Raw genomic sequence first — 14,603 nt, 5'->3', positions numbered from 1 at the left:
GTCGATTAACCTCATAGATTCTGTTGGTTAGTCGACAATTCTATAGTCTCCATGCAGCCGCTGTCCAGGGGGAAGAGGTCTGAGCTCCCGGACCTGGCACGAACCAGAACTGAGCTGGGCTGCCTGCCTGCTTGGCTCCTAATACACTTTAAATGCAGAGTTGCAGGAGGGGTAGGTCCAGGACCCAGTGCAAGCTGGGACTGAGCTGGGCTGCTGGCCAGCCTCCTAAAAAATTTACTGGCAATGGGTGGTGGTGGTGGTAGGGAGGAGGGAATGTGTGTGTTCTATAGCATTAACCTATAAGGTTTTGCTTATCGGTTCATTGGTTAATCGCCTACACGATTACATCCCTTGGCTGGACTTGGTGGTGGTTTCTGGGCTGGGCCTATGGGGAAGAGGGACTTTGAAGGCTTGCTGGGGGGTGGGCATGCTTGGGGGTGATCATGCTGGGGGAAAGACTGTGGCTCTTCCAGGGTATGTCTACACTACCCCCCTAGTTCGAACTAGGGGGGTAATGTATGCATACCGAACTTGCTAATGAAGCCCGGGATTTGAATTTCCCGGGCTTCATTAGCATAAAGCCGGCGCCGCCATTTTTAAAAGCCGGCTAGTGCGAACCCCGTGCCGCGTGGCTACACGCGGCACGGACTAGATAGTTCGGATTGGGCTTCTAGTACAGATAGCGTACAGATAGTTCGAACTAGGGGGGTAGTGTAGACATACCCCCAGGGAGTAGTGGGGCTGTCGACCAGCAGGGCTTTCTCCTTCAAACCCCCTGTGTAGTAGGGCTCTCTCCTTACCAACCCATCAGGAGGGGCTTTCTCTCTCTCCCATCCCCCCTCTATGGAAGGGCTTTCTCCCTCTCACTCACCCCCATCTAGCAGGGCTTTCTCTCTCTTCCCCCTGTCCAGCAGGACTCCACCCCTCTCCAGTACAGCAGCCAAGGATCAGGGGGAGGAATTAGGGGCAGCAATGCCACTAACCTGTTCTGGTGGCTGACAAGATGCTGAGGCCCAGCCCTAGCTGACCACTTTCTTGGTGGTGCAGATGCCCGCAGTGGTCATCCTGCAGTATCACTTTCCCTCCAATCAGCCCCCTCCCTTTCCATGTTATGGAAAACAATCCCATTCCAGGAAGATCTCATTTTCTTGGCTCAATCAAACCCTGACCTTGCTCTAAGTTAGGATAAGAGGAAGCTGTGCGCCAAATTTCATAGTCCTAGTTCTTACCATTTAGGAGGAGTCCTGGAACAGATTAATAGACGGATGGACAGACAGACAGATGCACATTTCTAAAATAGATAGATTCCCCTCCCCACTTTCTTAAAAAACTCTTGCAGCATTGTTTCCAAAGTGTTCAGTAACTGAAATCTTTGAGCAATTAAAACAGTTTTTAGAAAGTCCAGATATGACAGTTTTGTGCTATATTTACCATTTCCTCTCAAATTGCACATTTAAGATCATTACCGTGTTTATAAGTTTAATTTAGTGAGCCATTATTGATCCAAATTTAGGCCGCAGTCCTGAAAGCGATCTGGGTGAGGAGAATTTGTCTTCTGGTGGAGTGTACAGTGGGTTCTGACCTACAGATTCCCCAGCCATCATTATGCCTCTGTTCGCTCTTTAGGACCTTCTGCCCTCAGGCTTCCTCACATTGGGGCTCTATTGGAGTCATGTTGCCAAAGCTTCCACCAGCTGTCACGGCTTTTGGGGCCTCTCATCCAGCTCTCTAATGAGATTACTTTAGTGTGGAGGATATTATGGAACCCAGCTGCAGTCTTCACTGATTTTCCACTTGCTCATCTGCAGCTGTCCAGGAAAATGACACACTTCTCCACTGACCTTTATCTGCCATGTTGGATCATAGAATCATAGGACTGGAAGAGACCTCGAGAGGTCATCGAGTCCAGCCCCCCGCCCTCAAGGCAGGACCAAGCTCCGTCTACACCATCCCTGACAGATGTCTATCTAACCTGTTCTTAAATATCTCCAGAGAGGGAGATTCCACCACCTCCCTTGGCAATTTATTCCAATATTTGACCACCCTGACAGTTAGGAATTTTTTCCTAATGTCCAATCTAAACCTCCCTTGCTGCACTTTAAGCCCATTACTCCTTGTCCTGTCCTCAGAAACCAAGAGGAACAAATTTTCTCCTTCCTCCTTGTGACACCCTTTTAGATATTTGAAAACCGCTATCATGTCCCCCCTTAATCTTCTTTTTTCCAAACTAAACAAGTCCAGTTCATGAAGCCTGGCTTCATAGGTCATGTTCTCTAGACCTTTAATCATTCTTGTCACTCTTCTCGGTACCCTTTCCAATTTCTCCACATCTTTCTTGAAATGTGGCGCCCAGAACGGGACACAGTACTCCAGCTGAGGCCTAACTAGTGCAGAGTAGAGCAGCAGAATGACTTCACGAGTTTTGCTTACAACACACCTGTTGATACAACCTAGAATCATATTTGCTTTTTTTGCAACAGCATCACACTGTTGACTCATATTCAACTTGTGGTCCACTATGACCCCTAGATCCCTTTCCGCCATGCTCCTTCCTAGATAGTCGCTTCCTATCTTGTATGTATGGAACTGATTGTTCCTTCCTAAGTGGAGCACTTTGCATTTCTCTTTATTAAACTTCATCCTGTTTACCTCTGACCATTTCTCTAACTTGCTAAGGTCATTTTGAATTATGTCCCTATCCTCCAAAGAAGTTGCAACCCCACCCAGTTTGGTATCATCTGCAAACTTAATAAGCGTACTTTCTATCCCAATATCTACATCATTGATGAAGATATTGAACAGTACGGGTCCCAAAACAGACCCTTGCGGAACTCCACTTGTTATCCCTTTCCAGCAGGATTTAGCACCATTAACAACAACTCTCTGACTACGGTTATCCAGCCAATTATGCACCCACCTTATCGTGGCCCTATCTAAGTTATATTTGCCTAGCTTATCAATAAGAATATCATGCGAGACCGTATCAAATGCCTTATTAAAGTCTAGGTATATGACATCCACCGCTTCTCCCTTATCCACAAGGCTGGTTATCCTATCAAAGAAAGCTATCAGATTAGTTTGGCATGACTTGTTCTTCACAAACCCATGCTGGCTATTCCCTATCACTTTATTACCTTCCAAGTGTTTGCATATGATTTCCTTAATTACCTGTTCCATTATCTTCCCTGGGACAGACGTTAAACTGACCGGTCTGTAGTTTCCTGGGTTGTTCTTATTCCCCTTTTTATAGATGGGCACAATATTTGCCCTTTTCCAGTCTTCTGGAATCTCCCCTGTCTTCCATGATTTTTCAAAGATCATAGCTAAAGGCTCAGATACCTCCTCTATCAGCTCCTTGAGTAGTATCCTGGGATGCATTTCATCAGGACCTGGTGACTTGCTAACATCTAACTTTCCTAAGTGATTTTTAACTTGTTCTTTGTGTGAAGATCAGGAAGGATCTTCTCTGTGCTGGAGATTATGGGGCTATATGTGGGCCCAGCATATACAAAATCAGCCATCCTCAATCAACAGAGTGTCTGTTCGTGTGTGTAGGTGAATTGGGTGAAAGACAAAGATACAAGATTATCAATGGTGAAATAGTTCACTTTTCAGAGTTCCTTAATTTTTTTAAAGGCAAATTACTACTATTACTTTTTGATAGCTTCCACAAAGTGCTATGCACTTTCCAAACCTAAGAGGGGAGACAGTGCTCACCCCCCATAGCTCGCAATGTGTTGAAAAGATTTTGGAATTTTCAGGAAGCCAATTTGTGTCTGAGTACCAGTGCTCACTTCCTTCTGTTACCTGCCTGATAACACATCTCTGGAGTCAGGTTTATGGAGTTCAATGAATCTAAGAAGTAAGTTTTAATTTCTGCTTGTGACGGGTTCCTGGGTGCAATCACCCCCTCTCGGCCAAGCATGGGGGGTTCAGCGGACCCCCCCGTCCGACTTTCTGTACCGTAATCTGAGTCCTCTGCCCTGTGGATGGATTATTCGGGTGCGATCACCCCCATCTCGAGCAAACAGGAGGAGATTCAGCGGACCCGCCGTCCGACTTAAGGTATAGTTAGTGGGGCCCTCTGCCCCGAGTTCATCCCCTCCTAGGGCGGGGTCTGCTGGCCTTGCCCGACAAGACTGCCGACTCCAATGTGTGCACTGGCGTATCTGTGGATGTTGAGTCGTGGGGCAAGGGGGAAGGGGGACCCGGGCCCGCCTTCTCCACCAGGTCCCAACCCGGGGCCCTGAGTGCAGGGTGCAACACCGTCCCTGCACAACAGACGGGGTTCACTCCTGAAACGTGTCTGTCCACGGGCACCACAAGGACCCCGCCCCGGGCTGCTTCCTTCCCCCCACGGGTCCCTGGGGACCGGCCTCCGGCTCCCTCATGCCTACTGTGGTTCCTTTGTCCTGCGCCTGGGTTGGCCCTCCGACACTCCTTCCGGGGACCCGTTCCCCTGCGCTGTTCCTCTGCCGGAGCTCACCTTCCTTCGGCTGTGGATGCTCACCCGTGCTGCTCTGCGGCCAGGGCTTGCCGTCCGCCGGCTGTAGGGATGGTCCCAAGCTGTCCCTTGGCCAGGGCTCACCGTCCGCTGGCTACCACCGCCGCTTGTCAGCGGTGTCCCGCCGCTCGTGCTCACTGCCCATGGCCCCGCTCTCCTCCCGCCTCCCCCTGCTGCCCAGCATGCAGGCCGCTAGCAGCCCGTCACACTGCTGATCAAATGGAGCCTGATCCTGCATTCCAAGATTTCCAAGTTTGTCTCTGGAACTCAGTGGGAGGAAGAGTGGGGTCTTATGAACCAGCCATATTCTGCTGCATCAAAGGCCAATATTAGACTTTTGCAGGGGGATCATAGGTCAAGTGAAAGCTGCAAAAAATATTAATGTTAGCACAAACAATGGATGGCAGAAAATGGATGGCAGAAAATATTAATGTTAACTGTTGTTTAAAACTTTGCCAGTTTTGTTACAGTGATAAAATTGACCACAAATGAGGCTGTGCTTGATAGAAGTGGAAAAACTTTCCTTTTATATTTGTCAAATTTGACTGTGGAAATTTCATGAAATGAAACTAGAAGGTGCGTTAAGTACTGCACATGATAGAAAGTCTGTTTGTGTGTGTGAAATGAGAAAACTAGGCAGCTGGAAGAAGTTGGAATTTTGGATTCTTAATTGCATCATTCACCTCAGAACAGCTGCCAGAGATATTATGAGCAAAGATAAAGTATCTAAGAGAAGACATCAGATGAAATAAGCAGAGAACAATACCATTGTACTATACTGCTGTACTAGTGTGCACTGTCTGTATTAAGATGAAAGCCATACAATCTCCCCTCAGTTTTGGTTCATACATTTTAATGACATAAAATGGCAACATGCCATCATATGGTTTCAGAAGCCATTGGCAGTATTTTGAATTTAACTTATGCAAAATGGAAATGTTAAAATGAAAACCAGGCTGAAATTGTGCTATTTTAACCTACAGATCATCTTGTTTTCAAGTCTCTGTGTTACTCTGTAACTTTAAAACAATGAGTAGTCCTGTGGCACTTCAGAGACTAACCAAAATATACAGTATCATGAGCATTCATGGGTAAAACCCACTTCATTAAATGATGAGCTGGAGTAGAAGTATTAGAAACCAAGTTATTTATAACCAAAAAAGTACCGGTCAATTGTAGAACCGGTGCTAATGAGGCTAATTAAGTGGGCTTGTTTTTAAATGCTGAAGGCAGCTGAGGTAACTCAAGGAATCATTTTTTACCCTTGTAGCCAATTCTACACTATCCCCATCACCAGCATAGTTTAGGGCATCATAAGGGTTGCTTTAAATCAGGGGTGGGCAAAAGGACCTCTGCGGGCTGGATCTGGGCCTGGAGGCGGGGGAGCACTCAAAGCCTCCTTCAGCCCTGCCAGGAGCACATGGCGCTTTGAAGTGCTGCACACTGTTTGCAAGGTGCGGGGGGAGAGCAGAGGAGACTTGATGCGCTCCCCCTACCAATCAAGGCCTGGGGGTGCGGGAGCTGTGTGAAGCTTCTGTCACCCTACCCCGGCCCTGCAAGGAGCCTGCAGCACTTCAAAGTGCCATATGCTCCTCGCAGGGTGGGAGGAGGCTTCCCATACTCCCCCGCCCCCAGGCCCTGATTGACCTGGGGGTGGGGGAGCATGCTAAACCTCTTCCAGGGCATGGGTGCCTAGTGGGAAGGGGGGGCAAAGGGGCTCCCCCACTCCCAGACCAATCATGGTCTGGGGGCGGGGTAGCCCCACTTGTTCCCATTGAGGCCCCTCTCCTTCCTGTTTAGGCCCCACCCCTTCCAGGATGGCCCAGGGCTACTTCAAAAAATTTTGAAGTGGCCCCTGGGCAAAAATTATTACTCACTCCTGCTTTAAATCATGCCAGGGTGGCTATGTCTCCAAGAGGCTGCTCTGTTGTTTGGAGATTTCTGGAAAGCAGTGTGGCCATACTTTCTTCCTAGCCACATCTCTAACTCTCCTCTCAGCATTAGGGTTTGGGAGGTTAGATGTGTAGAGGTAGCCTACAAAGATCCGATCTACTTCTCCCCATGCCAGGAAAGTATCCTCTTGGCCATGTTTGCCAGCTTTTTGGCCACTCTGGTGCAGTCCAAAGGATCTGTCCCATAGTGTTGTATCATTATGCATCTTTGCTCCCTTGTACTTTCAAATCAACAGACGGTGATCACCTTTTTTGCACACTACATTAACATAGTTCAATTTCCTAGATTTTACATTGAAAAACCTCTTAGCTACATATGGAATAAAAGGGAAAGAACTGAGAGAACTGTCCATTTCATCAGAAAGATGGGTTAGTTACATTGTTAAATCAATAGAGCACACACTATGGTAAAAAACAATCAAGATCTACTTTTAAGCAAAATAGAATATTTTAAAAATCTTGTGTCACCTTTAATTTGCTTTTTAAAAATAAATACCAAAAGCATCAGTGAACATTGCCTGTAAAGTGTCATGTTTTAGAACAGCTGGTGTTTAGTTATCCAGGTGCCAAAGAACAGTTCAGAATCAGTCATGTATTTTTGAAAATAGCAAAACAAAAATTATTTAAATAATTGTGAGCTCTGACTCTTATTTTTAGTGTTTCATCCCAGAGCAAATAAATTCACATTACAAATATATCCAAACTGAGTTCATAGCAGATCTCATACAAACTGTATTAGAGTAGTTCACAAACTGTATTAGAGTAGTTCAAAGGCATTTGCTGTAATAGATGGAAATGTTATTTATTAAATCATAGCCTACGTTTCTTTAGTTGGTCATCAAGTTTGTTTTTCAGGAAATGTGACTTATTTTATGATGGATCAGATCGTACCTGCCTTACTTGTGACGAGTACTACTTTACTACTTGTGATGAGACCTATTGAATTCAACGGTACTAATCACAAAGCAGAATGGCAGAAACTGGCCCTTTCAGAACTTCTAAAAATTATGTAATTTAAATAGAATTCCTTTCTTGGATCAAATCAAATCCTATTTCAAGGTAATAACTTCAGTCCTACCCTACTTAGTATATTCAGACCTAGATTCTCCTCCGTTTCCTTCTCCTCCTCCTCCTCTTTCTCCATCATCATTAGCTGCTTGTTCCAAAACCACAGACAAAACATAGTGTTGTTACTTATTTTGAATAGTTCCTCAGGAGCATAGGTTGTTGAGAAGGGGCACTTCATCAGGCATGTTCAAGTGTTTGCTTAAGCTCTCCACAGTCACATTTGGGGTCATTCCACAGGTTCCACTTGGTTATATTGTCACCAGTTTTGGATTCCCCACTCTCACTTATATAGAGTACATAAAATGTTTCTTTGACATCAGTGCCTGGAGGAGGTTGCTCTGAAGAAATCAGGTTCTCCAAGAATATTGACATTTCACCTTAGCCTTCCACACTCATATTTTGAGGTAAGGGATTTTTAAGTGGCAATTCTCTGTCTAGTTCAGCCTCTTCACTTACGGAATGTATCTCTAAAAAGGATGACCATACCGAGGCACAGAACTTGCTGTTCAATAACTCAGGATGAGTGTGGTTGCTTGAATTATTTTGGGGTCAGCTCTCCACTTTGTATTGGCTGGTTTCTGGAGAACACAATCCATGACATTCGCTTTCTTTTTTATTTCTTGATGTGTTCTTTGAATGTCAGTCTTCAGTCTAATGTGACCCATAAGGATGTTTTTGGTACGTAACACACGCTATCTGGAGTTTTGCTTATCCTGATAGTATTTTTCTTAACAGTACTGGCATTCAGAAACCATGTGTGATATTTTCAGGTTACATTTGGGTGCCAATTAGAATATACTCACTGTCCTCAAATCTTTGCAGTTGGGTGGTAATACAAAAATCATATGCATAAATTAATCTTTGCATGTTGAGAAATTCTGGTCAATCATTTTTGTGAAAGCACTGAACCTTGGGGCAATCTACTGAATATGTCACTGATTTTCTGGACATTCATCATTATAATAACAAAGAAAACACTGGTAGTCGCCATTTGTTGAAATTCTTTCTGGTTTCAAGGAAGATGCACAATGGTTCACAATGTTGTAAAAAAGCTGACAGATTGATACACACACATGTCATTTTTCAGATTTCAAAACCACCATTCATGTATTGAGTTAGGTTTACAACTCTACCCCACAGCACAAATATCTTTGATCATTAGTTAGCTTCCCTTCCACCATAGGTTCTATTCTAACCATCATCGTCTGTTCACATAGCTTGTCCTTGCAAAGTAAGGATGTTGGGTGGTAACTCTACAGAGTTACTGTGTCTGTGTGAAAGAAAAGACAGAACTATGTAGCACTTTAAAGACTAGCAAGATGGTTTATTAGATGATGAACTTTCGTGGGTGCAACCACTTTGGTTTGTCTCCATAGACTGGGTATATGCATTGTCTCCATGAAAGGGTTAAAGAATTCAAGCAGTTAGTTCTGTGTTCTCCTACCAAAGTTCAATAAGAAATATGCCCTGACTTATGTGTATAGCTCACATTTAATGCTGTAGTGAGAATATGCACCTAAAATTTAATAAAAGTTATTATTCTCCTCTTGGCATCCAGAAGATTTATCCCAACTCTCAGTTCTATTTTCTGAGCATGTCAGGAGTGACTATAACCTAATTTTCCCTCTTGCTCAATGGTAGGAGTACAATAGCCTACATTTAAATAACATTAAGGTTGTGAACCAAACTAACAAACATGAGAACATTCAAAGTTATGGATGACATTTTATCCTTAGCTCAAATCATTATATCCATTAGAAGAGGACTGCTAAGCTGTAAAATCTCTCTTTAATTTTGCTTTTGTCACTTTGGGTCACAACCTCAACATTTTCAAAAGTAAGGTTTTATATTCAGCACTTTTGTGTTCAGCTCTATGTGTGTGTGTGGTCTTAGGTGCAGATGGGACTCATGTACAAAAACTGGTAGATAAAGAAGAGATAAAGAAGACATGTAAATTTCCATCCTTCACAACAACTTTCTGAAAGCTCAAGGAAATGTTCTGTACCTACAGAGCAGGATCTATAAACTTCAGACTATTCCTTTGGTTTCCATGTTCATTTATTAAAGCACCTTGTCTATAGGCTTACCCAATGCTATATTTTCAATCCAGTATTTTTTTGTGTGTTCCCTACGTTCCAAATTTTTCTCTGAAAGAGAAAGTGCACTGTATAAGAAGGCTTTAAAATTCAGTCTAGATGTGTTTCCATCATATCTGGTAGCATTTCAAAATTCTCTGAGCTAATAGCTGTGTACAAATAGATAGTATACCACTCACAATATTTTTGTTTTTCTTCCCACACCAGTGTCCCATTCCAACACCAATATTACCTCTCTGGTGAGCTGAATGGTAGCCTATGTCCAGGACCTTGCAGATTGGCTTCCTAGAGGAGAAGAAATCAGAAATCAGAGTATGGATCTATTCTAAGTGTAACTTGCTTTATTTACACAACTACAGCAGGCCTAGAACACTGGTGGTTAAATAACACACAGGCAATTGCCTCCTTCAAGAAACACAGCCCTGATGTCTAATCTAATCTGCCTCGATCTAATCTGCCTCGATAATTGACCCTAATTAGAGATCAAAGCAGAGCTCAAACTTTCCTCTCACACAGTTCTCACTCAGAAGACCACTCGCACAAGAGGTAACTATCCTGTATGTCTTTTCAAGATGGCACATTTTCTTGCATGCTATAAATAAGAATTTGAAAAATTATGTGCCACTAGTGACACTCAGTGTCCTCTTCTTAGCTGGGAACTTTAGGTCCTCTTGTAATAAATAATTAGATATACATTTAAGAAAGTCAAAACAAATGTCTGTGGTTGACTTTTAGCATTCCAATTGGAGCCACTTTTTAAATGTTAGTGACTACTTATAGTATAAAAACGTGAATAATAATAACAATAATTTTTAGCAGTCTCTTCTGTTAGTGTGGGTGCATTGTGGCTATGCACGCTTTTTCAACCCAACATGCACAGCTGATGCATTTGACATCTGCATGTCCAGGTGACAATGTATAGATGCAAAAACTATGAGCTGCTAGGCTTTAAAAGGCACACTCCAAAAAATGGAGAGTGGTTGAACTTCCCACTCCTGTGAAAATTTGAATCACAGTGTCTGAAATAATAACCGCGCTTTCATTTTATTAATCATGCAACTGAAATATCACTAAAATAAAATGTGAACCATACATCTTTCCACCTTTGTGAGAGATTTTTTTTGTTACTTCTAAATACTAAATGGCATATCCAGAAGCCTTACTGTTCAGCATTGCAGTATTTGGACACCAAAAAATTGCTGTTAAATGCCATCTCTCTTGTTGCGCATTCCATTTCTGATTCCTTCCTTTTACTTTATTTTACAATGCTCTCCTACACCGTGCTACACTGAGAGGATTTGTGTTAACATTATACTCAAGATTTCACCAACGAAAGAACTGTGAAGATCAGGTACCCACCAGTTACGTGTACATGACTAAACAAGGCACCTCACAAAGGCTTTTTTGGCTACAGTTGCACTGTATTCCTTCTTGTGTTGCTTTTCCAGATGGCTGATGGAGGGGGAAAAGAGTCCTTCAAGATGTTTTCCCTTCCCTTCTCCTCTACAAAGGCATTATTCTGTGACAACCTTTTCTACAGCATTGAGGATAAATATTTTTGTCTTCCTTCAGAACCTGTTAGCACCACAGGCTGGGGAGAATTATTTAATATGCACCTAATTCTTTCTGGTTTGGTAATTCAAGGCAGAACAGTAACAGTGTTTGTTGAGAGTAAGTAGGTAAGCTGTAGGTACCCACAAAGATCACAGGTAATTTAACTAACTATCCTTCAACAGTTTGATGTGCTCCAGAAAAGTGACATATGGTGTCACAAAAGTGTATAGAATTTTTTTAGTGTCATTTATAGGACCAAATTATGAAAAGTCCAGGTTTCTGCAGTGCCTATCATATTTAAGTGGTTGTTTGTTTAACTTTAATCTATTCTTGCCTTTCTGAGTGAGTTAAGATTTTATTTTCTAGCTTGGATGTAATAGTTACTTATAGGTTCAAGGGTCCTATAGGATATATCTACACTACAGAGAAGATCGAAGCTGCTGGTATTGATCTTCCAGTGTTTGAATTAGTGGGTCTAGAGAAGACACACTCATTCGAACTGAGAGATGCACTCCTGTCGATGCCAGAGTCCTACTTCCACAAGGAGTAAGGGAAGTCGAAGGGAGAGTGTTCTCCCTTCAACTTCCTGCAGTGTGGATGGCGCCAAAAGTCAAGTTAAGGTACTCTGACTTCAGCTACATGATTAACGTAGCTGAAGTTATGTATCTTAATTGACCTTGTCCCATAGTATAGACGTACCCTCAATTATCTAAAATTAAAACAGAGATAATAAACTGATTCTGTTTATACTGGGTCTGCATTTTGAGGGCTGAACATGGCCCTTTTCACTGAAAATTCCAGGTCCTTAGATTAATAAGTTCTAAAGGTCAATTATATTTAGCCACAGACACTGCAAAAATTCTTGCTGCCAAAATGGTGCAGATTGTATGCAGAATCTTTCAATGGGTTTACAAATGGAAATTTCCTTGTCCAATTCGAGAAACAGTCTATATGCTTGTTTGCATTGAAATAAGCAGATCCAGAAACAGTTCCTTGTGCCTGAACATGCAACTCCGGCCATTAAAATGTTCTTTGTTCACTACGTTTGCAGTATTCCTCCTCAACCACGACACTGAACAAAAATGATTTTAAATGTACTGAGATTGTTTGAATCTTTATTTGCTGTCTCTGTTGTACTTATTGATCTCTTCTATACGTGTTAGAGCAATTTACTGTTCACACATTTTATTATCTACTGGGCTGAGAGATATGTTTTTAATTAACCTAGAATACCAATATCAAGGACTTCTACACATTATTGGCACTGTTGTATTCAGTATGTCTGGATATTGCGGAGGCGTAAGGGAGGGACTGGGGTAGCTAGCTCTCAGCACCACCCAGAGCACACCATGGCCCCACCTCTCCAGGCAGCCCTCAGAGGCACTTCAAGTATACTACATGACACACCAGGAGCAATTTAAAGGGCCTGGGGTTCCATCTGGTGCCACAGTAGGCATCTGTCCCCTTTATCTCCTTCTTTGGCAGGTCTGAATGTGGCTGGTGGCCTAGGACCACAAGCATATGGCTTCTTGTAATGAATGACCCCCTTCAAAAGGAGCCTTAACCTGGCCTGATTTCCTGAGTGCTTTTCATCTTGAAGGGGTGCTAACTGCAATGTATGGAAGAGTGATTAAAAGAGGAAAGAGTCAGATCATTAGGACTCTGAAACTAATGAGAGGATGTTGTCACTTCCAGAAAAGCACCCTACATATGAGGGGGAATCACATCTTTGCAATCCTGACTTGTATAATGTTTTCAGCTTCTGAATATAAGAAGTATTGGGAGTGGTATTGATAGTTTTTAGTGAATGCCTCTATAAATGGGATTTGCTTATAGAAACAACTGTTCTGTCCAGCAAGCCTGGTACAAACACTGTAAAAGAAATCTGGTCTGCACGAAGGGACCTCTGAAAATATCATTTGGCAATCTTGAAGCAAAAAAAACAAAAAATCCCTGTTGGCATTGCCCTGTGTGCTTCCCCCTGCAAGGCTAAACTGTTTGTGGTGTGTGTGTGTGTGCATGTGTGTGTGTGTGCACATGCTTGTGTTAAAGAATAGCAAGCTTGTTTCCTGTCCATTCAGGTTCATTTCTTAGAGCCTGTCTAGATACTTATTGATTCATCATGCCCATGGCTTAGACACTTGCTATTTATGTGGAATCAATAAGGGAGAAGGAAGATTGTAGCAGGTAAGATCACTCTAAAAGAGAGGATTTCGCAGCCTTGTTAGCTATTTTTTCTGAAGGCCTGAGTTAAGTTCCTCCCCTGACTCTGCACTTCAAAGAGTTTGCCTGAGGCTCTACAGAAAGTAGCTGAAACTTAAAATTAAGATCTTTCTTTCAGTGGGTGAACTGAGTCCTGAGACATTCTACAAAGTTTCTCTTGAGCATGAGAGATTTTGTTGGTGGAGTTTGAAGTACTGTAGAAGATTCCTTGAAAGAGGACGGTAAGGGTGAGAGGATAAGAAAAGTACTATTGTTTTCATTAAAGCAGGTATGGTTATACAGGCTTGTTTTGTGAGAGGTATATTTAGAGTCAAAGATAATCCATGACATTCTGGTTTAACTGTCAGACTTCAGAAAGCGAAATGCATTACAGAGCTGTGAAATGGAAGGTAAAAATGCATTGTTAAAGTAGAAAAGCTTGTAAAACATAGGTTCAGGTAAACAGCTCTGGTGAGATATTAAACAAGCAAACAAACAAACCCCACACCATAGCAAAGTGAGTTAAAATACTGGAAATATAAAATTTGAGGGGATTCAACCTTTTGGGTAACTTGGATTGTATTATATACTTGTTCACAAACATTTGCTAAATAAACTTATCTATCATATATACATGCAGTTAAAGGAAAATTCTTCTTTCACTAAACTCCCATTTTGTGTACATAAGAAAAGCAAAATATCAAAGAACAGTTTTGCAGCCTGAGAACAAAATGTTATAAGAATCAACTGCAATGTGGAGCTTGATGTCAGTAATATTTTCACAAGGTCAACGTGACCTTATTAAATGAATTATGCAGGTCATTAATAAAGGACAAAAGTTTCATTGATAGCACAAATTCCATAACATGGATGCTAGTTAAATCAGTTTAGTGGTGCCATAGTTTTCAGCTGTTCCAACAAGTGATGTTCACCCTACAAGTGAGTTATCACCCCAACCTTATTCTTCCTTTTGGGGGCAAGATACCGAGAAAGTTGGGATGAGGCAACTTTGGTGTCATGTAGAATTTTCAGGGTCCTTGATTCTTTTGTCTTGCTCTATCTAGTTCTGGATGTGACACAAAGTCTCCACTACAGGTTGAAACTCTCTTTACCGGGATTCTCTGGTCCAGCAACATCCATTGTCCAGCAATGATGCTGTAGAGTCCCAGTGGAAGGCCAGGGGCACGGATCTCTCCGGGGCTGGCAGGGCAGTGGGCTACCTTCAGT

The 14,603-nt window shown here is 42.6% G+C and overlaps 1 protein-coding gene across 5 annotated transcripts in view; it reads left to right on the top strand.

The window, feature by feature from the left end:
• The window catches only part of TAFA2 (TAFA chemokine like family member 2), a 292,914-nt gene that overhangs the window by 225,856 nt on the left and 52,455 nt on the right, over positions 1–14,603 (top strand). The window lies entirely within an intron of this gene.

Source organism: Pelodiscus sinensis, chromosome 1 (assembly GCF_049634645.1).
Source record: "Pelodiscus sinensis isolate JC-2024 chromosome 1, ASM4963464v1, whole genome shotgun sequence".
NCBI classification, from domain to species: Eukaryota; Metazoa; Chordata; order Testudines; family Trionychidae; genus Pelodiscus; species Pelodiscus sinensis.
The sequence above is the reverse complement of the archived record's forward strand: the minus strand, read 5'-3'. Positions and strand labels throughout refer to the sequence as shown.